The following is a 25576-nucleotide window of genomic DNA, read 5'->3' as shown; positions in this document are numbered from 1 at the left end:
CTCTCTCTGTCCCAAAAAAATAAATAAATGTTGAAAAAAAATTTTTAAAAAAAAAAAAAAGAAAGAAAGATGTGGTCTCCAAGGACTTAGAGGTGGATGGGATGTGCTCCAGCTCTGGTGTGGCCCCTCTCTCATCATCCTGCCACTGCCACTTTTCATCCTTGTCCTCGCCCTTCCAGGTGTCTCTCAGGTCAGCCTCCTTTGGAAGAGGGTCTGGGAGAGTGACTGGGACAGCAGAGCTTCATAGAAGTTCCTCTCCCCCGGTGGGGCAGGAGGGCTGGCCGAGGAGAGTATTTGCGCCCTTGGGGAAGGATCTTTATCCTTCCTGAGCGGCGAACACACTGGAGGTGCCAGCAGACACAGTGGCTTCTCTCTGGGAGTCCCGCCTGCTCACCGAGGAGGGACCCCGAGGGGAGCCGCGGGGCCGCGGGGTCAGATACGGCCTCTGGGGGGCGACCCAACAGCGAGGGGTGCAGGCCCAGGAGGCTGCAAGCATCCGAGGTGAGGGGCGGGGCAAGGGTGACCCAGGATCCATGGGGACACTGGGGGGCACCGGCGGGCGGGGGAGCTGCCTGCACAAGGTGTCACGAAGAGCTGTCCGCTTGCGGGCGAATCCCTGGACTCTGTAGAAAAGTCAGCGGGGTGTCCTAGCTTGCGACCCCTCGGCGGCCAGCGCGCCCTTCGCCCCAGGCTCGCGAGGGCCACCGGGCCGGGTGACAGAGAACGGGCGCGCAGCGGGCCACGCACGGGCACCAGAAAAGTGGACGAGGGCAAAGGGCGAGGCCAACGGTCTGGCCCCGCGGGACTCGCTAGCCTCTGGCCGCGCGCACCGGGCTGCAGTTGGAGGGACCAGGCGTCGCCTCGCTCGGTGGGACCGGCCACGACCGCGGCGTGGGCGCCCAACCGCCGCCTCAGCGCCCTGGGTCCTCCGCCCTTTCCCTTGGGTCCCCGAGGGCGGCGCCTGTCGCACGCGAGTCCCGGCAGCCGGGACCCTCCGATGGGGGACCGGGCTCAGCGGCGGGGCCAGCCAGGTTCGGCCGGATGAGGGGGACGTGGGGGAGCTGGCCCCGGGAGGTTGAGCCCCAGGTCGCCGGGCAGGCGGCAGCGGGGCCAGCGTCCAGGTGCTGAGCGACACGGGACAGAGCGGCCCCGGGCGCCAGAGCCCCCGGGCGCGTCTCTCCAAGCGCCGCCACAGAGGACAGCAGTTAGGCCGGCGCCCCGCCGCCGCGTGCGGGTGGCCCAGGGCCCGGGACAGCCACCTCCAGATGCTTCACGGGGTGGCCCGGCATCCCGGAGCCGGCGGCGGCGCGGCCGCCCGGGGAAGCTGAGCCCGCGGCACCCGCAGCTGGGCCGCCGGGATCCTGCGGTGGCACCCAGGTGCCCCGACCTGCCTGCCCGCCGCCCCCACGTCAGCCGGTCCGGGAGGGCAGGGCCTCTTCACTTAGCTCTACGCATGTGGGCACACGGTCTTCAAGGCCCAGAACTTGCCTCGGCTCGCCCAGGTGGTGGCGGCCCTGCCAGGGCTTGACCAGGGCTGCCTGGCACACCTGGAACCATCAGATCCTGGCGAGTCCTCGTCATGCGCACGTCACGAATGACTTCGTTGTGTTCTGTTTCGATGGTGCTTAGGGCGCTCGGCGCCGGGGCACACGAGTGATGGATGAGCGCCCCGGAGGGCCAACTCGGGGGCACTTGCAAGTGCGCCTTGGGCACACCGGGCCTCCGTCTCTCAGAAGATGAGGGCGGGGCCACGCGTGGTCAGAACATCTCGGTGGCAGGTTGCTCCCGGAACTGAGTCGCGCAGCAAACCCAGCGGCTGTCAGTGAGGCGTCTTCTCCCAGGTGCAGGGACTGGGGTGCACATGGGGGAGGGGGAGGGGCCCAGGGTCCCCTGCCCCGGGAACTCCTGCCCGGAAGGCACCGACAGTTCTTAGAATCAGTCCATAGACCAGGCTTCGGAATCCTTGTCCGACTGGGCAGTTTACTAACGCTAACTTATCCAGGCGGCAAAGATGCTCTGTATCTCCATCTATTCAGGGCTTTGGAATTTTCTCTCGGCAATATTTGGTACTAGGATAACACTGAGGCCTGTGGGCTAGATTCCACACATGGCCTGTGTTTGTAAGACCCCAGAGCTAAGAACCGTGCTGGCAACTTTAGTTGTAACACCCCTGCACGCGCGCACGCACGCGCGCACACACACACACACACACACACACACACACACACAGAGAGAGAGAGAGAGAGAGAGACAAATATGTGACAGAGATCTGTCATCCACAAAGCTATAATATATATTTATTATCGGGCTTTTTTTCGAGAAAGTTTGAAGCCACTGCTCTATGGTTTTGGGACTGTAGGTCTTCCACGGCTTTTGCCAATTTGTTTGTAAGTACTCGATGGGGTTTGTGCATCAGGAGAGGTTAAATCTGGAGCTTGTACTGGGACTGCCAGATTGCCCATAGGGTGAGAGCTAGCAAATCTATCGGCGGGGGGGGGGGGGGGGGGGGGGGGCGGGGCATGTCACATGGACCCTGGGAGGGGCTTTGTGGCCATATCAGTTTCATCAGAGGCAAAGGCAGGCTTACTTGGAAGCCCAGGTGGCTGAGGTCCTGACCGCTGGAAAGCAGGTAACTGCGAAACCAGTTACGGATCGACTGGTACAGACAGACACTGGGGAGAGTGCCTCTCTGCTACTGCCCATCAGGGCCTCCGAATGTGACTGAGGGGTGGCTCCTAGGCTCAAGGAAAGGCTCAGAATTGGGGGTAGGGCTCCTGGTCGTAAATGCAGTGGACTAGTAGAGACTGGACGTGTTGCACACTGAATTTTCCTGCATCAGGAGGAGATAACTCACAGCGGATCCCGGGGGGAATCAGGAGGTGAATGCCTGGAAATGGGGAGCCGAGCTCATTATGTTCAATATATGTTCAATAGTTATGTCAATTATATGTATAATATAAAAGCTTTTAACTTTCTCCAATATAAGCTTTTAATTTTATTTGTTTTTGAAATTGTTTCTTTTTATGTAAGGAAACCCAAAAACATCTCATTTTCTGCTTCTTTAGAAAAGAAGTTGCAAAATGGAAAGACTGTAGTGGAGCATATTAACAACTCCCACTCCTCTTCCTCCTCCTCCTCCTCCTTCATCTTTTTCTTCTTTCTCTTCTCCCCCTGCCCATCTCCTGCTTTTATAATGGCTTGAAATTACTGTACTGAGCAGTACACTGTATGAATGAGGCTTTGTTCATTCAGCAGACTCCCTGTTGTTGAACATTTCAGTGGTTTATAGTTTATTTCACTTTAGAGATATTACTTCAATGAGTAAGTGTTTGCATGGTTCAGGACAGATTATCAATGTTAATTTTAAATGGGAAACGTGGGTTAAGTATTAAGGGAATAAGGAAGATGTTAGTATGATATTGTGATTTTCCTCTAGATTTCAATAAGTAAAATTAAAATCCATACTCCCTAGATATTAATGTGATGGATTTGACCATTTTAGAAACGTGGATTATTTTCCTCACTTAGATGAAAGCTGGAATCCTGAGAAACTTCACTCTTCTTTTTATAACATGAGTGTGTTTACTAGAGACAACCTGAGACCCACAGACAATATTGTTAATCAGCTGGTCTTGGCTGTTCTCCATAGGGATCCTTCAGACAATGGAAACTTTGGGAATGAAACACTTTCTGGTTGATGTCAACTTGGCTTCTATTGACAGAGAGGGATGGGAGTTTTTCCTCAGAAGGGGACAATATGGATCCATTCTCAAAGAATTGTGGTTGTGTGTTTTGACCCCCCTGAAGCTCTCAGAGGGTTTGACACAGGGGTTTATTTGCCTTTCTTTTGGCAGACTTGGGATTTTCTCAGGGCTGGAACAGCCTTCCAAGCAACACTTGCCAAAAACAACTAAAAGCATATACTAGCCACTGTTGCCATGGATAGAGAGAACAGACATTGGAAGCAGTAGACAGACCAGAATTTCTAGGAAGAAGCCAGTTGGAGAAGGAGGTACAAGGATTACTAAGGGCTTTGAAAAGCTCCCACATATACCAGAGAATCTAGAAGGCCATGTACATTCCCAGGGCAAGTGCATGCTTAGAAAATACCCGAAAAGACCCCAAGCTTTCGCTTCTGGGTGATATTTAGGCTCCACACAAAGGAAATGCAGGCTGAGGCAGGAATGTAAAAGGCATAGCCAAGCATATTAGCACTGCTTGAGCATAAAATAGTTGAAAGCTTTTAAAATACTTGACTTTGGAAAACATGATTCTATTAAAAGAGAATATTCACTGGTATCAAGATCATAACTAAAGTATTCAAATTGGGAAGTGCTTAGTTTATTAGGTTGGGCAAAATGAAATTGCAGATATTTGGCTCTTTTTGACCTAAATGAATGATAATTTCATGTGGTTCACCTAAAATAAAGTGTGAAAAAAGTAGTATGCTATCCTATTATTTCAGTAGAAACGTGTGATATGTTTTTACACGAGCTTTTGAAGCAAAGCAAAATGAGAATTAGCAAAATGTCTGATATTTGATATGGTTTCTTACCAACAAAAATGCGTTTTCCATTTAAAAAGATGCTTATTGGGGCGCCTGGGTGGCGCAGTCGGTTAAGCGTCCGACTTCAGCCAGGTCACGATCTCGCGGTCCGTGTGTTCGAGCCCCGCGTCGCGCTCTGGGCTGATGGCTCAGAGCCTGGAGCCTGTTTCCGATTCTGTGTCTCTCTCTCTCTCTGCCCCTCCCCCGCTCATGCTCTGTCTCTCTCTGTCCCAAAAAATAAATAAATGTTGAAAAAAAAATTAAAAAAAAAAAGATGCTTATTACTTAACTGCTATTTGGAAAGATTAACATTCCAATTTGACATAAGGTCAGAGAGCAAAGTCCACAGCTGAGAGTGTTGACGCACTGGAGGAATAAAAAAATGACTCTCTGATGACTACACTGATGGCTTGTCCTACAAACTGACAAAATGCCCCCCCCACCGTCCCATTTTCTCTTTTCGGATGCTCAGGACACACATTCCAGCTTCTCTTACACATGATATGGAGCCATGTGAAAGAGTTGTGGCTAATAAAAGATTGTGAAGTGTTATCTTCACTACATTTTCTCTTTTGTGCTCGAGTTTGCTTCCTTGACCCTAGTAGTTTTGTTTTTTTCACTTTAACATGATTTAGTGCTCCCTTTGGGAATGTAGTTTCCGGTCATGCTGATGGGGTCTCGATGAGGAATGGGACCCACTGCCCCTGAGCTGGACGTCTGGGCTATATCACATTCACACATTTGTAACTGTGCCTGACTATCCTGAAGCCAGCAGGAAGACAGGAGAAAGAGTGAGGCCCTGGTTCCTGGGAATTAGAAATAAATAATGACCTATCAGCTTATCCCACAAACTTGGAAACCATGTCAACTTCCCTGTTTACTTGGGCCTCTGGGCACTTAGTCCTGATCTTCCCAAGTATTGAATCATATGGTTCTGAATGACTGAGGAACAAGCAACAGGGCCAACAAGTAAGGGTTTCATGCCATTATTCATGGCTAGCCTTGACAGTGGGAGCCATTGAAGGTCTGGAATGGTACTGAATCCTGCTTATATTTGCCAAGCACAACCTTGATGTCATGTGGTGAATAACACATAGAGAGGCCAAGGAGAGATTTATGGCATGAGGCAGGGAGGTGGTGGTGGTGGCTGTGGGTCTGGAAATATGAGAGAGGTGCCATCTGAATGTGTGTGTGGAGAGAGAATAAACTGATGTTACCAGGGCCTGGGCATTGGGGAATTAAAGGTGAAGAAGGGACCCAAGTGTGGTTGGATTTAGGAGGCACCATCTTGAAGACCTTCTGGGAATTGCCTGGCAGGATGGGTGGAGCCCTGCATGGCAGGCCCAAAGCTTAAATGATGTCTATGTGCCCACCTGCCTAATGTTGCTGAGGGCCAGACATAGGAATTAATGATGCATGAGGTCTCATTGGCACCAGGGTGATAACTCATGTGAGTTGTGCAGCTTGGGAGAATGTTGAGCATGGTGTCAATATGTGGGGAGATGGATTGGGGGTCTTTGGGAGAGATACTGTTCATGGCTTCAGCTCTCCCATCATGGCAGGCAGTGTAACCTGTGAGGACATGGCTGTGTATTTTTCCTGGAGGAATAGGCTCCCCCAGAGGAGGCTTAGAAAATCATATATTGCAGTGTGATGATGCTGAAAAACTTGGCACTTATGGCCTCTCTAGGTAAGACTCAGATCCACCCCAGTGCTTCAGGCCAGGCTCTGCCTTTCCCTTTTCCCTGTGGGACAGATTAGTCAGAACCATGCACAGTGCTTCCTTCCCCAGTTCCCTGGGTAGGTGCTCTGGTTGTTGGGGAGTTATTTGCACTGCCCTATCCTCTTCTCATGCAGCCCCATTACCGGCTGCCACAAAGCCTTGCAGGAGGGAAGGGGTCAGGAATCTTGCAGTCAACCTTTTGGATCCCACCTTGCTTTCCCTCTCTGGCCAGGTGGCCTCTCTGCCCCAGGTTTTGATCCCCTTTTTTAGCTGATATATCCCTATATCTGCCTAGTCTAGGAATTATAGTTACTGACATCGTTGTTAATACTTACGTAGCTCATGGGCTATTCTTGAAATGTCCTCCTCTGAGGTTCTTTTTGTAATATTTAGTTTTCTTTCCTATGGTCTGTTGCTCTGAGTTGCTCTGGGACAGCCCTGGACACTCACCTGTCACCAATACGAGGGTCCTGTTGACATTATTTCATATTCTCTCTGCATGTGCACATTGTTTTTTAACCTGTGCCTCTCTCATATGTCAGACCCCACAGCCACTACCACCACCTCCCTGCCTTAGAACTTGCATCATCCACAGAGAAAGAGGATCTCTTTTGCACTGCTGGTGGGAATGCCAACTGGTGTAGCCACTCTGGAAAATGGTATGGAGGTTCCTCAAAAAACTCAAAATAGAACTACCCTACAACCCAGCAATTGCACTACTAGGTATTTAGCCAAGGGTTACAGGTGTGCTGTTTCGAAGGGGCACATGCACCTGAATGTTTATAGCAGAGCTATCGACAATAGCCAAAGTATGCAAAGAGCCCAAATATCTATCGACAGATGAATGGATAAAGAAGATGTGGTGTATATATACAATGGAGTATTACTAGGCAATCAAAAACAATGAAATCTTGCCATTTGCAACAATGTGGATGGAACTAGAGAGTATTATGCTAGGTGAAATTTAGTCAGAGAAAGACAAATATCATATGACTTCACTCATATGAAGAATTTAAGATACAAAACAGATGAGCATAAGGGAAGGGAAGCAAAAATAATATAAAAATCGAGAGGGGGACAAAACTTAAAAGACTCTTAAATATAGAGAACAAACAGAGGGTTGCTGGAGGGATTGTGGGAAGGGCGGATGGGCTAAATGGGTAAGGGGTGTTAAGGAATTTACTCCTGAAATCATTGTTGCACTATATGCTAACTTGGATGTAAATTTAAAAATTATTTTTTTTTCGGGGCGCCTGGGTGGCTCAGTCAGTTGAGCGTCCGACTTCGGCTCAGGTCATGATCTCGTGGTCCGTGAGTTTGAGCCCCACATCGGAGCCTGGAGCCTGTTTCAGATTCTGCGTCTCCTTCTCTCTCTGACCCTCCCCCATTCATGCTCTGTCTCTCTCTGTCTCAAAAATAAATAAACGTTTTAAAAAAAATTTTTTTTTAAGAGAAAAAAAAAGTGCACTCATTTTCTCCACATCCTCACCAAAGCCTGTTGTTTCTTGTGTTGTTGAGGTGATATTTCAGTGTAATTTTGATTTGCATTTCCCTGATAAGTGAAGATATCCATCTTTTCATGTGTCTATTAGCCACCTGTATGTCTTCTTTGCAGAAATGTCTGTTCATGTCTTCTTCCCATTTCTTAATTGGATGATTTGTTCTTTGGGTGTTGAGTTTTATAAGTTCTTTATGTATTTTGGATATGTCACATGCAGATATCTTCTCCCACTTCGAAAGCTGCCTTTCAGTTTTGTTGATTGTTTCCTTTGCTGTGCTTTTTATTTTGATGTAGTCCCAGTAGTGTATTTTTTCCTTTTATTTCCTTTGCCTCAGAGACATATCTAGAAAGAAGTTGCTATGGCTGATGTCAAAAGAAGTTACTTGTGTTCTCTTCTTGGATTCTCTCCTCACATTTAGGTATTGAATCCATTTTGGTTTTATTTTTGTGTATGGTGTGAGAAAGTGGTCTAGTTTCTTTGTTTTGCATGTTGCTGTCCAGTTTTCCTAACACCATTTGTTAAAGAGACCATCTTTTTCCCATTGGATATTCTCTCCTTCTTTGTTTAAAACTGACCATATAATTGTGGGTTTATATCTGGATTTTCTATTCTGTTCCATTGATCTATGTGTCTATTTTTGTGCCAGCCATACTGTTTTGTTGACTAGAGCTTTGTAATGGAACTTGAAGTCTGGAATTGTGATGCCTCCAGCTTTGTCTTTCTTTTTCAAGATTGGTTTGTCTATTTGGAGTCTTTTGTAATTCCATACAAATCTTAGGATTGTTTGTTCTACTTCCATGAAAAATGCTATTAGTATTCTGATGGGGTTACCTAAAATGCGTGGATTGCTTACGGTAGCACGGACATTTTAACAATATTTGTTCTATCAACCCATGAGCATGGAATGTCTTTCCATGTCTGTGTGTCATCTTCAGTTTTTTAAATCAGGGTTTTATAGTTTTCAGAGGACAGGTATTTCACCTCTTTGGTTAGGTTTATTCCTAAGCATCTAATTATTTTGGGTGCAATTGTAAATGGGATTGTTTTCTCAATTTCTCTTTCTGATGCTTCATTATTGTACAGAAATGCAACAGATTTCTGTAAATTGATTTGTGCCCTGCAGCTTTACTGAATTCATTTCTCAGTTCTAGCTGTTTTTCAGTGGAGACTTTCAGGTTTTCTATAGTATCATATCATCTGCAAATAGTGAAAATTCTACTTCTTCCTTACCTATTTTGATTCCTTTTATTTCTTTTTGTTGTCTGATTGCTGTGGCTAGGACTTCCAGTACTGTGTTGAACAAAAGTGGTGAGAGTGGACATCCTTGTCTTGTCCTAATATTATGGGAAAGGCTCTCAGTTTTTCCCCATTAAGGATGGTATAAGCTGTGGGTTTTTCATATATGGCCTTTATTCTGTTGGTGTATGTTCTCTTTAAACCTATTTTGTTGAGGGTTTTTATCATGAATGGATGTTGAACTTTGTCAAATGCATTTTCTGCATCTATTGAAATGATCGTATGTTTCTTATCCTTTCTCTTATTGATGTGATGTATCACATTGATTGATTTACAAATGTTAAACCACCCTTGCAACCTAGGAATAAATCCCACTTGGTCATGGTGAACTTTTTTTAAATAAGAGAATGAATTAGTAATTTATTTTTAATTTTTTTCTAAGTTTTAATTTAAATTCCAGTTAGTTAACATATAGTGTAATATTAGCTTCAGGTATAGAATTTAGTGATTCATCACTTGCATACAACACCCACTGTTCATCACAAGTACCCTCTTTAATACTCATCACCTGTTTAACCCATCCCCCGACCACCTCCCCTCCATCAGTTTGTTCTCAGTAACCATCAGTTTGTTCTCTATAGTTAAGAGTCTGTTTCTTGGTTTGCCTCTCTTTCCCCCCACTATATCCACTTGTTTTCTTTCCTTAATTCCACATATGAGGGAAATCATATGATATTTGTCTTTATCTGACTTACTTTATTTAGCATAATGCTCTAGCTTCATCCACATCTTTGCAGATGGTAAAATTTTATTCTTTTTTATGGCTGAGTAATATTCCATTGTATATATGTGTGGATATATACATATGTATATACATATATGTATATGTATATATACGTGTGTGTGTGTGTGTATATATATGTGTGGGGGGGGGATATATATATATATATATATCCCCATCTTCTTTATCCATTCAACAGTCAATGGACACTTGGGCTGTTTCCATAATTTGTCTATTGTTGATAATGCTGCTATAAATGTTGGGGTATTTTGTTTGTTTGTTTTTTTAATTTTTTTTAACATTTATTTATTTTTGAGACAGAGAGAGACAGAGCATGAACGCGAGGGGCAGAGAGAGAGGGAGACACAGAATCTGAAACAGGCTCCAGGCTCTGAGCTGTCAGCACAGAGCCTGACGCGGGGCTCGAACTCACGGCCCGTGAGATCGTTACCTGAGCCGAAGTCGGACGCCCAACCGACCAAGCCACCCAGGCGCCCCATTGAATCAGTATTTTGTATCCTTTGGGTAAATACCTAATAGTGCGATTGCTGGGTCATAGGGTAGTTCTATTTTTAACTTTTTGAAGAACCTTCATACTGTTTTCCAGAATGGCTGCACCAGTTTGCATTCCCACCAGCAGACTAAGAGGGTTCCCCTTTCTCTACATCCTTGCCAACACCCATTGTTTCCTGTGTTGTTAATTTTAGCCATCCTGACAGGTGTGACATCTCATTGTAACTTTGATTTGTATTTCCGGATGATGAGTCGTATGATTCTTTAAATGTATTATTGGATTCTGTTTGTTAGTATTATATTGAGAATTTGTGCATTGGCCTGTACTCTTTTTTAGCGGTGTGTGTATCTGGTTTTTGTATCAGGGTAATGCCTCAGAAAGAATATGAAAGTATTATTTCCTTTTCTACTTTTGGGAATAGTTCAGAAGAATAGATATTAATCCTTCTTTAAATGTTTGGTAGATTTGACCTGTGAAGCCATCTAGTCTTGGACTTTTGTTTATTGGAAGTTTTTTTGATTTACTGACTCATTTTCTTTGCTGGTTATCAATCTGCTCAGATTTTCTATTTCCTCCTGTTTTTTTGGTAGTTTATGTTTCTAGGAATTTATCCATTTCTTCTAGATTGTCCAATTTGTTGGCATATAGTTTTTCATAATAATTCTCTTATGATTGTTTGTATTTTTGTGATGGTGTTTTTTTACTTTTCTCTCATTTGTAATTTTATTTATTTGAGTTCTTCCTCTTCTTGATAAGTCTGGCTAAAGGCTTATCAATTTTATTGATTTTTTTTTTCAAAGAACCAACTCCTGGTTTTATTGATGTTCTCTTTTTTCTCTGCTCTAATCTATATTAGTTCCTTCCTTCTGTGGGTTTTATACGTTGTTTGTTGTTCCCTTCTAGATGCTTTGGTTGCAAGGTTAGGTTGTTTGAGATTTTTCTTGCTTCTTGAAGTAGGCCTATATTCCTATAATTTCCATCTTAGAACCACTTTTGCTGCATCCCAGCAGTTTTGGACCAGTGTGTTTTCACTTTCATTTGTTTCCATGTACTTTTTAATTTCTTTGATTTCTTGATTGACCCATTCATTATTTAGTAGCATGTTCTTTAACTTCCATGTATTTGTGGTCTTTCCAGATTTTTTCTTGTGGGTAACTTCTAGTTTCATAGTACTGCAGTCAGAAAAAATGCATGGTATGGTTTCTATCTTGAATTCATTGAGGTTTATTTTGGGGGTTAAATATGTGATCTATTCTAGAGAATTTCCACGTGCACTTGAAAAGAATTGCGTATTCTTCTGTTTTAGGATGGAATCTTCCGAGAATACCTGTTAAATCCATCTGTTCCAGTCTGTCATTCAAAGCCATTGTTTCCTTTCTGATGCTCTGTTTAGAATAACTGTCCATTCATGTAAGTGAGGTGTTAAAGTCCCCTATTGTTGTTGTATTATTGTCAATTAGTTCCTTTATGTTTGTTATAAACTCTTTTATGTATTTGGGTGCTGCTATGTTGAGTGCATAAATATTCACAACTATTATATCTTCTTGTTGGATTGTCCTCTTTATTATAGTGTCCTTGTCACTTGTTACAGTCTTTGTTTTAAAGTTTCCAAAATAGGGGCGCTTGGGTGGCTCAGTCAATTAAGCGTCTGACTTCAGCTCAGGTCATGATCTTGCATTTCATGAGTTCAAGCCCCACATCAGGCTCTGTGCTGACAGCTCAGAGCCTGGAGCCTGCTTCAGGTTCTGTGTCTCTCCCTCTCTGCCCCTCCCCTGTTTGTGCTCTCTGTCTCTCAAAAAATGAATAAATGTTAAAAATAAAATTTTTTAATAAAAAAAATAAAGTTTCCAAAATAAGCATTGCTGCTCTGGCTTTGACATCTGTTTGCACTTTACATGTTTTTCCATCCTCTCACTTTCAATCTGCAGGTGTGTTTAGGTCTAAAATGGGTCTCTTGTAGGCAATATATAGGTGAGTCTTGTTTTTATATCCATTCTGTCAACCTATATCTTTTGATGGCAGCATTTAGCCCATTTACATTCAGAATAATTATTGATAAATATGTACTTATTGACATATTATTACTTGTTTTGTGGTTGTTTCTGTAGATTTTCTCTGATCCTTTCTTGGTTTTCTCTTTCATGTTTTGCTGATTTTCTTTAGTGATATATTTGGATTTTTTAAAAAATTTTTTCATATTTATTAGTGTTTTTTGACATATGGTTACCACTAGGCTTATATATAACTTCTTCTGCATATAGTAGTCTATATTAAATTGATAGTTGTTTAAGTTCAAACTGATTCTTCTCTCCTCTCCTCCCCACATTTCAGGTATATGTTATTATATTTTATATTCTTTTTTGTGATTTCCTTGACTGACTTGTGACAGAAATACTCATTTTTACTCCTTTTGTTTCCTACCTCTGTACTGTCAGTTTTGGTCTCTCCTTTCCCCTCAAAGCATCCCTTTTAATATTTCTTGCAGAGCTGATTTGGCTATCACGAACTCCTCTAATTTTTGTTTTTCTAGGAAACTCTTCTATCTCTCCTTCTATCCCAAATAATAGCCTTGCTGGATAGAGCATTTCTTGGCAGAAGATTTTCCCCATTCAGCGCTTTGAATATATCCTGCCATTCCCTTCTGGCTTGGAAAGTTTCTGCTGACGAATCCCCTGTTAATCTTATGGGGTTCTCTGTGCCTCCTGGATCTGGATATCTGTTTCCTTCCCCAGATTAAAAAAGTTTTCAACTACTCTTTCTTCCTATAAATTTTCTGCCCCCTTCTCCCTTCTTCTGGGACTCCTATAATGTAAGTGTTATCATGTTTGATGGAATCACTGAGTTCCCTAAGTCTATCCTCATTTTGCGGAATTCTTTTCTCTTTCTTTTGTTCAGCTTACTTTCCATTACTCTGTCTTCCAGATCACTAATTCATTCCTCAGCTTCTTCCATTCTGCTCTTCATTCCATCAGGTGTGTCTCTCATTTCATTTATTGTGTCCTTTATCTCTGCTTTGTTATTCCTTATCTCTGTGTTATGGGTCTCACTCATGTCTTCCACTCTTTTCTCAAGTCCAGTGCGTATCCTTATCTTTGGTTTAAATTCTCTATCAGGCATTTACTTATTCTGTTTTGCTTAGATCTCTGGCTATAGATAGCCATGTCTTATTCTTTCATTTGGGATAAATTTGTCTCCTCATTTTGCCTGCTTCTGTGTTTCTGTTCCTGTGTGTTAAGAAAGTCAGATAAAGGGGTACCAGGGTGGCTCAGTTGGTTAAGTGTCTGACATCGGCTCAGGTCATGATCTCGTGGTTTGTGAGTTCAAGCCTCTCATCAGGCTCTCTGCTCTCAGCACAGAGCCTGCTTCAGAACTTCTGTCTCCCTCTCTCTCTGCCCCTCCCCACCCCCTCTCTTTCAAAATTAAATAAACATTTAAAAAAAAGAAAGCTAAAAAAATGTCAGCTGTGTCTTCTGCTCTTGAAAGTATGACTTTATTCGTCCGACTTCAGCTCAGGTCGTGATCTCACAGTTCGTGAGTTCAAGCCCCGCGTCAGGCTCTGGGCTGATGGCTCAGAGCCTGGAGCCTGCTTCCGATTCTGTGTCTCCCTCTCTCTCTGCCCCTCCCCCATTCATGCTCTGTCTCTCTCTATCTCAAAAATAAATAAACATTAAAAAAAAAAAAAAAGAAAGTATGACTTTATGAAGAAGAGGTCCTGGAGTGCCCTACAGTGCAATGTCTCCTGTTCAGAACCTGGCACTTCAGGAGAGTATCCTACATGCGTTGCTTATGCCCTGCTGCTGTGTCTGAGTCAGTTTTCTTTTCAGTGCAGCTGTCTACACTGACTTTGCCTGTTGTGGGCTGTGCTTGTTCTCTGTGGTGTTAGTGGGACCCAGTCAGGCCACCTCTTGGGGGTAGTACCTGCCTAGGAACTTGGGAGCAAATTAGCTAAATTTGCACTGGGCCGCTAGTCCTATGCAGGATCTCCCTAATCACTGTGGTGGCTCGATGTGCCAGTCTGAGCATGGTGCACAACATTGGCTGGGGTGGGAAGCTAGGTGGAGTGCAGTGGTTGGGCCTGGCATGGTGGCTGGGTGCAGCAGGTGGCAGCACCTGTGCACCTGGTGGCTCGGCACAGTGCACACTGGTGACAGGGTGCATGACTGGTCACAACCCACAAAGGTGGTCGGGGCACATGACTGGGTGGGCCATCTGATGGTTCCTGGTGGGGCATGAGTTGTGGCTGGGCACAGAATGGGACACTTCCCTGGCATGTGTGATTGGGTAAAACATGGGGGTGGCTGGAGCACACAACTGGGTGTGGCATGGTGGATGTGCACTTGAAGTCTGGGCAGGGTGCTCATGGCTTTAACAAATTTAAACCCCTGAGCCCAGGGCCTAGGCTAGTAAGCTTGGAATGGGCAAGTCCTCAGGAGAATCCATGGGTGTGGCACACTGCTAGTGGGTTAGGTAACAAGTTCTGTGCAGCCCTGCTCCCTGCAGGTGTCTCTGTGCTTATGCTAGGGGGACAGGGAGGAAAATGGCATGTGCCAGCTCCCTTGTTTTAGGAGAAGTCCCCCTAACACACTCCAAAATCAATATGAACAGATCTGTCTCCTATTTGCCCCCAGCATTGTGTAAACTGCCATTTTTATGTTGTCTCTCCATGCAGGCTGATGCCCTTTTAAGGGCAGCAACCCAGTTATCACTCACCTTCCTGGCTCCCCCAATGCTGAGTTAGCTGACCTCCAAACCTCCAGGTTCCAAGTCCCACTGGTTTTACAAACTCACAGAATTCAGCCCCTCTGGTTTTTATTGTTTTATTTTTTTTATTTGAGAGAGAGAGAGACAGCGCGCACGCACACACAAGTGGGGAAGGGCAGGAGGAGAGGGAGGGAGAGAGAGAGAGAGAGAGAGAGAGAGAGAGAGAGAGAGAGAGAGAGAGTCCAACATAGGGCTCAATTCCACGACCCTGGGTTCATGACCTGAGCTAAAATAAAAAGTCAGATGCTCAACTGACTGATACACCCAGGCTCACCTCAGCCCCTCTGTTTTTTAAAGCCAAATGCTATGGGGCTTAGTTTTCCCCCATGTGAGCTCCCTGGTGTGAGGGCCTGTTTCTCTGCCCTCTTTGCAAGTGCAGCTCCTTCCCTCCTTCAGGCAGCCTCCCTTCACCTTTCTGACCTTTCTAACCTTTGAGATACAGCTTCTTCCCTGTATTTAGTTGTGGAGTTTTCCTGCCAGTCTTTGGATCCAAGTTGAAAATGTGGGACAGGATGAGCTCAGCTTCCTCCTGTTCCACCATTTTCCCAAGCTCCAGCCTTGGTGAAATTTTCTTGTGCTCCTTTGTTCTGTAGGTTTATAGTTTCCACCAATTTGGAAATATTTCAGTCATTATTTCTTCCAATGATTTTCTGTCCCTCTACTTCTCTTTCAGGGCCTTCAGTTATATATGTGTAGTAGTTCTTTTGAAGTTGTCTCACTGCTCATTGATAATTTTTTCTTTTTGAGTATTTTCTGTTTCATTTTGAATAGTTTCTACTGCTACATCTTCCAGTTTCCTGATCTTTTCTTCTGCAATGTCCACTTTGCCCTTAGTGACATCATTTCATACCACAATTTATAGTTTTTATCTCTTTTAGTTAGATTAGGGTCTTCCTTAAATCTTTCATGTCTCTACTTAACATATTCAGTCTTCTTGATTCTTGGACATATGGAACACGTTTTGTTTTTGTTTTTTTAGAGGAAGAGAGAGGGGGTGAGTGGGGAAGAGGGGCAGAGGGAGAGATAAAGGGAATCCCAAGCAGGCTCCACACTCAGCACTGACGCAGGACTTGATCCCACAACCTCAAGATCATGACCTGAGCCGAAATCAAGAATCAGACACTCAACTGACTGAGCCACCCAGACACCCCTACATTTTTCTATTTTAATGTCTTCCACTTTGTCATTCTGTGCTTATTTCGAATGATTTGTTTTTCTCCTCAGTTGGGTTATATTTTGTTTCTGTGTATCACCACTTATTTTTTATTAGATTTCAGACATGATCTGTGAATATGTTTGTATTTCTGTAAATATTCCAGTGGGAAGACTGGCGTCTTTGCAAAAATTACTTAAACAAATGTAAACTGACAACTCTGGAAGTACCTTTGAAAGGTGGGTCCTCAGAAGGGCCATGAAGACGTCTCTCTATTCTCTGCACTTATGCACCTGTAAGTCTGTCTTCTAGTATGTCTCCTGGCGGCTCAGGTGATTGCTGATTAGCATTTATGTTTTAGTAAAAGGAAACCTTTCAAATGTATAGCATTTGTATAGTCACGAGTAATCTATTCATACTCCTTCTATTTGCACTGAGTGTATGTGTATCTGATATATGGAAGTGTAACTAAATGGCTTAGAGGACCAAACTCTGCTCTGTCTCCAACCAGGTTATTTCTTAGGAGTCCACCTTCAGCCTAGAGGGGTAGGTTGAGTCTCCCCAGACAGTTTGTGAACAAACAACTAGTGTGAATCAGTTTCCACTGTGGAGAATCTGGGTAATTTTAAAATAGCTCTGGGCCTTTTCTCCTGTGGAAAAACTAGAAGACCCTCCTATAGAGGCTGGAAGTCTGCAAGAGGGCCTTCTAGAGGTCTTCCATTCTTCAGTATACCATAGCCATACCCAGCATTTTTTCCCCTTATTAATGACCCAGTCTGTCCCTGGGGCATGAAGAGGGTTCTCTTTTATTTCTAGATTCTCCATTGCTCTTGGGATGAAATCCAAACCCCTAATATATCACGAAAAATAGTTTAAGCTCCAACCCCTCCCCTCTCTACCTTGATGAATGCTGTCCCAACCACCCCAAACTATATCTTCCCAACAGACCTTCTTTCCCTCCCTAAATCCCAGTCTGTCCAGCTATCAGGCTTTTGTTCAGGTGTTTCTCTCTGCCAGGAACAATGTTCTGATAATTTGCATTTACCCCAGGTTTCAAGGTGATGCTAATGTTGCAGGTCCAGGGACCATACTATAAACTACTGATTCATTCAATTATTACCAGAATTCACATATTCTCTGAACATTTCCCACGTCTATGTCTTAGGCCTTATTTCAATGCCTCATTTCTCCCAAGATTTACAATGAGGAAATGGGTTTGTATGTTCCGTATCAATTCCAAAAGTTAAATAATTACATAATTAGCAACCTAAGGTCATCAACAAATGGTTGCACACTTCGTTATTTTCGTGCATAAGTACTGACTGATTATCAATGAGAAATCCTGTATGAGACTATTATTCCTACAAAAATAATGTTTAAAGGAGAAATAAAACTCCAAATAACTAAGCAATGTGTTTACATGTTAGAACCTGCCACCCTTCCAAAAATCAGGTTCTTCTCAGTGTAATTGGTGAGTTCTTACAGACTTAGTTCTGTATTTTCTTGACATGTTCCATTCCAGTCTTAGTGTGTAATTTCCATTAACTTCTCTACTACTGAATTCCCTCAGAGATAAGTTAGCTCCATTCCAAAAGAGACAAAAGCTAGCAGGTACGGTTTGTGGCACTCTGAAAATTACCATGAAATATATATTATCTTATAGAAGATTTGGATCATTTGCTTAAGTTTTTCCCTTTTACCTTACTTCTAAAGTTCAGAAGTACAAAGCACTGAACTTCCCAAGAACAAGAAGGCTATGTTATTATGCATTGAGTTTTTTTTTCTTTTTATTGTAGGATATATACCATTTTAGTCATTTTTAAATTTACAACTTATTAGTATGAAGTACATTCACAGTGCTGTGCATCCATCAGCACTATCCATTTCCAGAACTTTTTCATCATCCCAAACAGTAACTGTTCAATTAAACAACAACTTCCCCTTCCACACTGCCCTGAGCGGCTGGCAACCTCTATATCTCTATGAATTTCCCTACTCTAGGTACCTCATATAAATGGAATCATACAATATTTGTCCTTTTGTGTATGGTTTATCTCACTTAGCATGTTTCCAAGGTTCATAAATATTGTAGCATGCATCAGAAATCTATTCCTTCTAAAGCTGAATAATATTCCATTGCATGTATATGCCACAATTTGTCTATCAGTTCATGTGTTGATGGATATCTAGGTTGTTTTTCATCCTTTTCACCTAATGTAAATAATGCTGTCACCATACATGTTGGTGATCAATTATCTAAGTCCCTGCTTTCAATGCTTTAGAGTATATATCTAGAAGTGAAACTGCTGAAATATATGGTCGTTCTATATTTAACCTCTTCAGGAATCACAATAGTGTTTTCCACAAGGGCCATACCATTTTACATTCCCATAAGCATTGCACAAAGGATTCCATTTTCCCCACAATGTCACTAACACTTATTTTCCCTGTTTAAAATATTCCTCATAGTCATCCTGGCAGTGATATCTCATTGTGGTTTTGGTTTGCATTTCTCTAATGACTAATTATATTGACCATTTTTCATGTGTTTATTAGCCATTTATAGATCTTCTTTGGAGAAATGTTTGTTGCTAGTCTTTTCAGTATGTTTGCATCCGTATTTGTAAGGGACACTGGTCTGTAGTTTTCCTTTCTTACTTCCTTTCTTTCTCTTTTTCCTTTTCTTTTCTCTTTCTTCTTTCTTTCTTTCTTTCTTTCTTCTTTCCCTTCCTTCCGTCCCTCCCTCCTTCCCTTCCCTTCTTTCTGTCTTATAGTATCTTTGTCTGATTTTGGTATCAGGACAATTCTGGCATCATAAAATGAGTTAGGAAATGTTGCCTGCTCTTCAACTTTTTCAGAGTGTCCCTCCCCTTAAAAGGTCTTGGCATCTTGTTGAAAATTAATTGACCATATGTGTGAGGGTTTATTTCTGGGCTCTCTATTCTATTCCACTGGTCTGTATGTCTGTCCTTATGTCACTGCCATACTGCTGTAATTAATGTAGCACTGTAATAAATTGTGAAGTTGGGTAACTTTATTCTTTATTCTTCTTAGGATTGTTTTGGCTATTTGGGGCCCTTTATAATTCTGTGTGAATTTGGGGATTGACTTTACCTTTTCTAAAAAAAAAAAAAAGGCAGCTGGAATTTTAATAGCATTGAATCTATGTATCTCTTTGGGTAGTATTAACATCTTAACACTGTTAAGTCTTTCTGGGTTTTTCTGAACATGAGATATCTTTCCATTTATTTGGGTCATCTTTGATTTTGTCCAGCATTTTTGTTTTGTTTTGTTTTAAGCATACAAATCTTTCACCTTGATTAGACTTACTACCAAATATTTTCCTCTTGTAGGTACTATTATAAATGGAAGGAATTTCCTAATTTCCTTTTTGTATCATTCATTGCTGTTCCATGGATATACAATTGACTTGGGTATCGATTTTTCCTTGCAACTTTGCTGAATTCATCTATTAGCCTTATTAGTTTTGGGGAATTCTTTTGTGAATCCTTTCTATGTACGGGATCATTTCAACAGCAAAAAGATAGTTTTACAACTTCCTTTCCATTTTGGGTACCTTTTATTTCCTTTTCTTGACTTATAGCTCTGGGATAAAACTCTGAGAACAATGATGAATAGTAACTGTGAAAGTAGGTCTACTTGTCTTTTTCTGACCTTAGAGGAAAAGCTTTCAGTCTTTCACCACTGAAGATGATTTTAGCTGTGGGTTTTACACATAGCCTTCATCATATTGAGGAGTTTCTCCTCTATTCCTAGTTTTCTGAGCATTTTTATCATGAAGGTTATTGAGTTTTGTCAAATGCCTTTTCTGCATAAATTGAGATGATCATGTGAGTTTTCTCCTTCATTTTATTAATGGAATGGATTACATTGGTTGATTTTCTTCTCACTCTTGCATTACTGGGGTAAATTGTACTTGGTCATGGTGAATAAATCTTTTAATATACTCGTGGATTCTATTTGCTAATATTTTGTTGAGGATTTTTGCATCTATATCCACAAAGAATACTGCTCTGTAATTTTCTTTTCATGTGATTTCTTTATCTGGCTTTGGTATGAGAACAATGTTCTCATAGAGAATTTTTTTCCTCTAATTGTTTAGAAGCTTGAGAAGAATGATTGGTGTTAAATCTTCATTAAATATTTGGTAGAATTCACTTGTACAGCCATTTGGTACAGCACTTTTCTTTGTTGGGAGGTTTCTGATTACTGACTCAATCTCTTTACTTTTTATAGAGTAAATCTGGTTTTTTTTAACTTTTATAAAGCAGATCTGTTGAAATATTCTATTTCCTCGAGTCAGTTTAGGTAATCTTTGTGTTTCAAGGAATTTGACCACTTCTTGATTATATAATTTGTTGGTGCACCAATATTACACTGTATGTTAACTGGAATCTAAATAAAAATGTAGAGAAAGAAAATAATTTGTTGGTGTACAGTTATTCTTAATATTGTCTTATAATCCTTTTTACCTCTGTAAAGTTGGTAGCAAGATCTCCATTTTCATTTCTGGTTATTTGTGTTTTCTTTTTTTGTGTCAGTCTAGGTAACGTTCTGTCAATTCTGTTGATTTTTTTCAAAGAGCCAACTTTTGGTTTCACTGATTTTCTCTGTGTTTTTCTATTTGGTTTATCCCCACTTTGTTTTTTATTATTTCCTTCTTCCATACCTTTTTGGTGTAAAGTTAGGTTATGGATTCTCAGATCTTTTCTCATATAGGCAATTTATGTTACAAATTTCCCTCCTAGCACTGCTTTTGCTATACGACATTAATTTTGGTATGCTGTGTTTTCATTAGTCTTTAAGTATTTTCTGATTTGTGATTTATTCGTTGACTCATTGGTTATTTTCTTAGTCCATTCAGGCTACTATAACAAGATACCAGAGATTGGATAGCTTGTAAGCAGGATAAATCTATTTTTCACAGTTCTTGAGGGTGGAAGTCAGAGATCAAGGTGCCAGCATTGTCAGGTTTTCAGGTTGCAGGATTTGTTTTGTATCCTCACAGGGCAGAAGGAACAAGAGAGTTCTGTGGGATCTCTTTTCTAAAAGCACCCATCCCATTCATGAGGGTTCTACCATTATGACCTAAGCATCTCTAAGAAGCCCCACCTTTTAATACCAACACATCACACAGTAGGACTTCAACATAGGAACTTGGGGGAAGACACATTCAGGCCATAACAGTTATTTATGACTGTATAGCTTAATTTTTGTATATTTGTGAATTGTCCACTTTTCCTTAATTTCTAACTTCCTCCTGTTATGATCAACAAAGTTACTTTATATATGTTAAAGCTACTGATATTTGTTTTATGGGCTAATACATAAATCCATCATGAAAAATATGCCATGTGCAATTGAGAAGAATGTGTATTGTGCAGTTTTGAGGTGGAATGTTATTTGTCTGTTAGGTGTAGTTGGCTTGTTGAGTTGTTTATGTCCTTTATTCATCTTTTGTGTGGTGATCCACCCATTATTTAAAGTGGAGTATTGACTCCACTTATTAATTATAGACTATTAATGCAACAGTCTATTTCTCCCTTCAATTCTGTCAACTTTGCCTCACATATTTTTATGGGCCTGTTATTAGATGTGCAAATGCTTATAATTGGTATATATTTTTCCTGTGTTGAACATTTTAGTAATATACAGTGACCCTGTCACTTGAAATCTTTCAGATTTAAAGTCTATTTTGTCTGATATTAATATAGGCGCCAGAGCTCTGTTTTGGTTACTCTTTGCATAAAAGAGCTTTTCCCACTCTTTTAACATATTTGTGTCTTTGGGCCTACTGTGACTCACTTGTAGACAGCATCTGGTTGGAACATTTTTCTAATCCATTCTGCCAATCTCTTATCAGAGAACTTAATCTACTTACATTAAAAGTAATTACTGGAGAGCAGGAACTTCTGCCTTTTTGCTCTTGGTTTTCTATATGACCTACAGCATTTTTATCCCTCATTTCCTCCATTAGTGCCTGAGGAAGCCTGGGTGACAACTGAAGTGAACTTTGCAAGGTGAACAGTAGTCCCTCTGACAGATGAGCATGGTAAAAGGGGGGATAAGAAGGGCATTCTAGGCTGAAGGAACAGCATGCTAAAGGGAATATTTTTTTTGTTGTTCAAAAAGGCATGAGAGGACCTGTGTGGTTGCAAAAGAAACCTTAATCTTCTGAGACACAATACTGTCATGGGGCAGTTGCATGGACTCTTGGGAGGGTGTTCAAATTTAGCCTGTTTGAGATGTGTGACTCTGGGAAACTTGCTAGAGCTGTCGAATCTCAGGCTGCTGACAATGCCATGGAGATGATTATGACACTCACCTTATAGTCAGTGGGAGGATTAATAAAAGTAAGAAAAACACACCAAGCAACTCACATGTACCAGCACTCCACTGTTTGCTTTAGGAGTATTTTCTCTTCAATTCTCAAAAACACCTGGTAAAACAGGAATTAATCTTGGTTCGATGTAGAAATCAAGGCTTGAGAAATGAAAGGACTTCCCCAAGGTTATACAGGTATACATCATTTTCTTGCACTTCACTTTACTGTGGTCTGCGGATATTGCATTTTTTACAAACTGATGAAGGTTGGTGGCAATCCTGCATCAAACAAATGTCAACATCATTTTTCAAACAGCATTTGCCTTTTCATGTCTCTGTCACATTTTGGTAATTCTCACAATATTCTTTTTTCTTTATTATTATATTTGTTATGGTGACCTGTGATCAGTGATCTTTGATGTTATAGTTGTCATGGTTTTGGGGTGCCAGAAACTGCACACATATAAGACCATGAACTTAACCAATAGTGCGTTCTGACTGCTCCACTAACCACCTGCTCATCTCTGTCTGGTCCTTAGGCCTCCCTGTTCCCTGAGACACAATATTGAAATTAGGCCAACAGATAACCCTACAACGGCCTCTAAGTGTTCAAGTGAAAGGAAGAGTTACACATCTGTCACTTGAAATCAAAAGCTATGATTAAGCTTAGTGAGGAAGGTGGTCAAAAGCCAAGTTAGGCTGAAAGCAGCTAGGCCTCTTGCACCAAACAGCCAAGTTGTAAACGCAAAGGAAAATTTCTTGAAGAAAATTAAAAGTGCTACTCCAGTGAACACAGAAATGTGTGAACAGAAGTCACAATATTCCCATAAACCAAAGCCTGATCCAGAGTGCGAACTCTTCAGTTCTTGGTAGGCTGGGAGAGGCGAGGAAGCTACAGAGAGGAAATGGGGCTAACGGAGGTTGATTCGTGCAGTTTAAGAAGCCATCTCTGTACAAGGTGAAGTAGTAAGTTCTGATGTGGAAGCTGCAGCAAGCCGTCCAGAAGATGTGGCTAAAATAATTACTGAAGGTGGCTACACTAAGCAAAAGATCTTCAATGGAAAAAGATGTCATCTAGGACTTTCATAGCTAGAGAAAAGTCAATGCCTGGCTTCAGTTTCAAAGGACAAGCTGACTCTTATTAAGGGCAAATGCAGCTGATGACTTTAAGCAGAAACCAGTGTTCATTTACCATTCTGAAAATCCTAGGACCCTTAAGAATTATGCTAATTCTGCTCTGCCTGTGCTCTATAAATGGAACAACAAAACCTGATGACAGCACATGTTTACAACATGGTTTACTGAGTATTTTAGGTCCACAGTTAAGACATACTGCTGAAGAAAAGAAGGAAGGGAGGGAGGGAGGGAGGAAGGAAGGAAGGAAGGAAGGAAGGGAGGGAGGGAGGGAGGGAGGAAGAAAAAAGAAAAGATTATTTTCAAAATATTACTGTTTAATTGACAATGTCTCCCTTATTCTGACTTTTCTCCAAAACCATCTTTAGGGCACCATTCTTCCTTCCTGCAGCCCAGGTGGATTTTTGTCTCATCTTCTTTTATCTGGTGCTCTTTGCGTCTCCTTGGGAGTATTACAGGGTAATAAACATATTCCCTCTGGAAATGGCTCAAATATGAAAGGTGGATGTGTTGGAAGGAAATGGGAGTGTCTTATAAGGACCCCCCGAAAAGTGAAACAGTAAGTAGATAAGAGTGATGAAATTAATAGCTAATACTCACTGAATGCTTTTGAGGTGCAAGACACTGCAAACATTTCATACAAATTAACTCATTTATCTTCCTAAAATCCTGTGAGGTATTACTATCACCATTTATAGATGTTGAAGTAATTTGTCCAAGATCATATAAAGCCACTAGACACGCAACTTGGATTTATAGTCGGGTGACATGACTTCTGGTCTTCACACACATGCACACATACACTTTTGAGCTCTTGAAAGGTATAGAGTGTCTTTTATTTACCTGGCCCACAGATGTTCAAGAAATGGTTAACAGAAATGATGGAGTAGGATTCTCCATCAGTGACACTGTAACATCATGATCTTAGCCCAATCTGCAACAAGGTAATACACTCTCACCACTTTAAGTCCTCACCGTCTTGATTTAACTCTGGCTTTCTTTTCCTAGTTCAGTATCACTGTGAAGAGAGGGGCCAAGATGGCAGAACAGCATGGAAGTTTTTTTGTGTGTGTCTCGTCCCTGAAGTGCAGCCAGATCAACATTAAACTATCTTGCTAGAAAACCGGTATGAGGATTAACACAACAATCTGCACAACCTCAACCACAGTATCACTGTGAAGGCACTTTAAACCAAGAATTGTAAAACGTTATCATGTGCATGCTTATGCTTTTTAATTGTATGTGTTTAATTCATTCAAAGTTTGAATATTTGGATGAATCCTCTCGTAACAAAATAACAAGGTAACATCATGTAGTGAAAGCAAATAAAATCTAGGGATTAAAGTACTACTTCAACTGTGTGGTACCAGTGCTCGAGACAGGAGGAAGGACAAAGAATGGGAGAAACAGAACACTTGCCATTATCCCACAACTGTACATATATAGTGGCCAATCTATCCATAATTATAACAGTTCTTAATCCTTGACACCATGCTGTGCTTAAGTCTCTCAAAGATCCTTCAACATTCCTTAGAATTTTACAATGTCTTAAATAAAACTAAATCAAAGGAAAGATAAATGTCTGCTCTTTAAAAACTCACCATCCCATTCCAAATCTACTATCTCTATTGAGAATTGCTATGGAATGTGCCTTCATCTCTTGGCTTTGTTAGGGTTGCACAAATACTAGAGTATTTTGTCTAAAGTGGAAACCCTATCACTCATTCCACATCACAATTACATGTGATATAATACTCCTTTTTAAAATAATGTCTTTCTTATGACACGAAACACCATAGAGAGCATAACCTGAAATATAAGCTATATGAGTGCCGTTTACTCCCAAGTGTCCAGACAGTCCTAATCCAACCCAGACAGGAT

General features: G+C 41.8%; 1 long non-coding RNA gene across 2 annotated transcripts; it reads left to right on the top strand.

Moving 5' to 3' along the window:
• The first annotated feature begins 797 nt into the window (after positions 1–797).
• LOC125153629 (uncharacterized) lies at positions 798–24149 on the top strand. 2 transcript variants are annotated; one of them, XR_007147521.1, is made up of 4 exons: positions 798–1841; positions 16383–16511; positions 22215–22289; positions 24064–24149. It is a non-coding gene; the product is annotated as an uncharacterized LOC125153629 (long non-coding RNA). The 2 variants fall into 2 exon arrangements; XR_007147520.1 differs by lacking the exon at positions 16383–16511 and having other exon boundaries at positions 804–1841.
• Positions 24150–25576: the final 1427 nt, after the last annotated feature.

The sequence above is a fragment of the Prionailurus viverrinus genome, chromosome E2 (genome assembly GCF_022837055.1).
Source record: "Prionailurus viverrinus isolate Anna chromosome E2, UM_Priviv_1.0, whole genome shotgun sequence".
In the NCBI taxonomy this organism is placed as follows: domain Eukaryota; kingdom Metazoa; phylum Chordata; class Mammalia; order Carnivora; family Felidae; genus Prionailurus; species Prionailurus viverrinus.
Note: the sequence above shows the minus strand (reverse complement) of the source record. Positions and strands in the feature narration are given on the sequence as shown.